Consider the following 4,379-nt stretch of genomic DNA (forward strand, 5'->3'; position numbering starts at 1 on the left):
CGAGCACGTTTGGCGAGTATTGCGAGTAGGCCTATACAAAACAGGATCTGAGCTAAAACTATGGTTAAGCACTGATACGACCGATACTACAGGGTTTTCTTGGGTTCATCTAACAAATCCGCACAGTACTACGTTAGCTTAAAAATTTTATACATATATGAGTTTGCATTTACATAATTTAAAATTACAATTAAGTAGTATTTTTCTTTATAATAGAGACACCACAGTATTTCACGGCTAGCTATGCTGCATATGATGAAATCAGATTACAGTTAGAATGTAAGCTATGTAACTTTATAGGCCTACGATACTTGGTGCGTCTTTCCTCGAATCTTGACGTTTGTAGGGAGAGAGAGCGAGCGAGCGTGCATTTTCGGAGGTTTTTTTTACATGCTATGTGCATGTTGATTTTGACAGATATCTAAGGAGTTTTGCTTCGTAAGACCCCATGCGACAAGTGTTTGTACTGTACTATACTAATATGAAGAACAGTACTGTTGAAGCCCACAGTCATCTGGGAGTAAAAAATATCTCATTTCCAACTTTGGTTTGTTTATATATTTACTGATTTGTTTATCTGTATTTACTGTGTTTGTCATTGTTTTGAAAGGGAGAAATTTGTTAGGAGGCATTTTTGGAGCCCTTGACGAATCAGAAAATAATTCCCCTTTTATACTTTACACTTCATAGAGCCACCATAGTATGGTGGTACATCAGAGATGTGCAGTATGAACAGACCAGGAGGTTGTTAGACTAATCCCTGAACTGCAGGCATGGTACTGTGTGCACATTGAAGTGTCCACTCTGACCCCAAGCACTGCCCAACCTTGTAGACAGGTGGTTGGACAGGACAGAATTTAGAAATGAGAGAATAAGGAAGCGAGGAACTTGGCAGTCTGCTAGCTTTGAGCCAGGCCAGTGTGGCGGTAATGCCACCTCCGCCTGATATTTAAGAGGCAGACACATCCGCAGAGATGAATACTCGTTATGGGATTTGGGTTTACGTGAAACAGAACAACAGAATAATATGTGAAGGACGACGCACACTTACAACTTGTACAAACTAGACAAAACAACCGAGAACATACACACTGAATAAACACTATAACTCAAAACACTAACATATTACCTAACTAGAAGACAACATGTAGAACTCTTTAAATCTAGGTTGAAAACCCACTTATTTAGTCTAGCGTTTGATAATTAATATCCCCCTTAGATAAAGGTACAGATCCAGGGGTTCATAGACGAAGGGTTTTATGGTAGACTGGGGTGCTGGTGCTGTCATACTGTCACTGCTCGTGGTCACTCAAGTTTGTTGGCAGTGCAGTGGACGGATGCCATTGTCTCAGAATGCCCCCAAGCCTATGTTACCTTCTGGTTCTGCCTTTTTTTAGCTAGGCTGTAATAATTTAACTTAGTGCCGGAGTTGCTGCCACACTCCAGAAATGTTTATAATTTTACCTGTCCCGTATATGTCCTCATACAGAGCTAATTTTCCCTGTTTCATTTCTCCACATGGCTGCCCGCCTGCTTGAGGAATAATGAGATGAGGAGAGACAAGCGATCCATCCTGGCCGGCCACCTCCTGCCTAACCGGATGCCTACACCATGATGGACATTATTACATCTTTTATATTCTGTCTAAATGGACATTATTGCATCTTTTACATTCTGTCTACATTCTGTCTATATTGTTGTTGTTGTCATGGTGACCGGTGTCGGCCAGAGGAGCATGGGTTCCCCCCCTGAGTCTTGGTTCCTCTCAAGGTTTCTTCCTCATGCAAAAAAACTAGGGAGTTTTTCCTTGCCACTGTCGCCTTTGGCTTGCTCACTGGGGGCTAGGACTCGGCACTTGTAAAGCTGCTTTGTGACAACAACTGTTGTAAAAAGCGCTATATAAATAAAATTTGATTGATTGATTGATTGATTGAACTCTTGCATTAAAAGATAACCACACTAGACAAAGGGCCATAAAGATTAACAGACCATACATTTGGGGAACACATTAAACAGACTAAACTAAACACACAATGTAGAGTAGACATTCACCACAAACGCTCACGGCAAACGCAATCAACGAACAAATACAGCACACACATACTATCCCTAAACATATTACAGCATTTCTGAAAATAGATTATATAGAAACATCTTGACATAACCAGTGACTCAGGAAACTCGGTAGTTAATGAACATGAACAAACACAATGACACACAAAGTATCTCTTTAAACAGAACTCATAGATTCTACAACCTTGCCATAACCATACTACAGACAACTCAATGATCCCAGAGGGTAATCTTCCAGACTACTACTTTATATACACACTTAACACGGAACAGCTGGGGAGGCAACGCCTAGGGGCGTGGCCATAAAACACATGGGGGGGGGGGGGGGGGGGCAGAGACGTAGGCATGACAAACAGAAATGGGCAGGGACAGGTGTGACATTGACCAGTGCCAAATTAAACTTCCATTAATACCTGGACACCTGCTGTGAGTGGTCAGCTGGGAGTGGTCAGTTCGAGTGAGGCAGAGTCATACAGTTAACACACAGGAACGATTGAATAGTGGTTTGCCCATGATCATAGTCTCAGTAATATCCTGAAATTTTCACAGGTTTCCAAAAACATTAGGTTGCATGAAAGTTTTCAGAAAAGGTATTCCATTACAGCCAAGACCCTGTCCAAGACTCACTATGTATGCCTGAACAGCTTTAATGGGCCAATGAGGATTGGCGGTCAGCACCATGACTGTCCCAGGGTTGTACAGCCTCAGTTTGAGCAGGCAGGCAGCATGTTCACTGGGGTGTTCATGTGACCCTTCATGACTCTACTGTGGATATATTAAAACTACACTGATTGAAGTTATGGGACTACAGAGGTTACATGCTTCCTGCTTAAACACACCTGGGCCAGGTTTTTTGGGATACAGTCTTAATGTTCCCTTGGTTTGCACATGCCTGAATTAGATATCCCAAGGGCTGAATGTTTTCCAGGCTTTTACGTATATGAATCAGATGTGAGATGGAGGTCACACCCAGGAACTACCAAACTGGGCAGTGCTTAGGCCCTTCAGGCCCAGAGAGGAAGAGTCTTCTTCTTTCCCCTGACTCAGACGTGCCCCATTGCTTGGAGCGCCTTCCGCTCTAATTGTGCAGGCATTCCTTCAGGGAGCCCTGAGCGTCAAGCTTTGGCCACAGCACAGCTCTCTTCTGGTGCCTGCGTCTGGACGATCTGTTTGGTATTAGCATGCTGGCACGGCTTCTTCTTCCTCCAGCTCCCGCAAGGAATATTTCTCAACGTGCGCTTCCGCCCTGCTCGAGTTACTGCGCACGACAAGGAGGCTCGGTGCCAACAACAATCGAACACTTCACCACCACTCCGAGTGCAGTCAAGAAGAAATGCCTGACAGGAACCGCAGTAGTGGGACGTGATGGCCACTTCCACTGTGTTTGGACTTTGTGGTGTAATGTTGTTTGGTGCTCATGTTGAAATGATCAGCACTGATCAGAAAAAAGGAAGATGGATCAAAAGGGATTAGAATTGATCGAAAAGTCTATGTTGAAGCTAGAATTGATCATTCTGTGTGTGTGTGTGTGTGTGTGTGTGTGTGTGTGTGTGTGTGTGTGTGTGTGTGTGTGCATTTGCATGGATATGTGTGTGTGTGTGTGTTCCTTAAAACTGCCTTAAATGGTTCATTCTGCTGACGAGAGCTGTACCACTAAAACCATATTTTGAATCTCAGTGGTGCTATGTGCTGAGGCCCCTGAGGTACATCTACCCATGGAGCGACTAGCATGGCTGTCTCTGCTATTAGAGGTGCAATATCCTTTTCTCTAGCATAATCCTCAAACTTTGGAAAAAGGACAGTTAGCAAACTAGAGGACTGGTGAACTATTAGATGCCAATAGGTAGCCAGTGGTCCATCTGAATCACCCCAATGTCCTAAATATGAATAAACTGGAAACTGGCTATCTTGATTGAAGAAAAGTCGCATATGGAGATATAAACCTGCCTCAAGATGCTGCAGTGTTTCAGCTCATTCCTCAGAGCTCTTGTGTGATGTAAGGTGAGCATGCTCAAACACTGCCTCTTATGTGTTTTCAACTAAATGTTTGGAATTAGTAGGTGTTGCTATTGAATGTCCGGAGGGTTGGCAGGTCTGTTATCACGTTGCGACTAGGGCTTGTCAAGCACAGCTGCTGTGTAAATCACTTTAACTGCCCTCTGGATGATGCGGCGCTAGCTGTATTCACTTATCCAGAGAAGGAATTAGCACAGTGTGCTGCGTGATTATATGTGCTTTCTGTTTGGGGCATGCTTGTTTTCCTTCAGTTACAATAGTCATTTCTCTTGGGGGTGTGGCACAACGAT

The sequence above is a fragment of the Brachyhypopomus gauderio genome, chromosome 2 (assembly GCF_052324685.1).
Source record: "Brachyhypopomus gauderio isolate BG-103 chromosome 2, BGAUD_0.2, whole genome shotgun sequence".
Classification (NCBI taxonomy): Eukaryota; Metazoa; Chordata; class Actinopteri; order Gymnotiformes; family Hypopomidae; genus Brachyhypopomus; species Brachyhypopomus gauderio.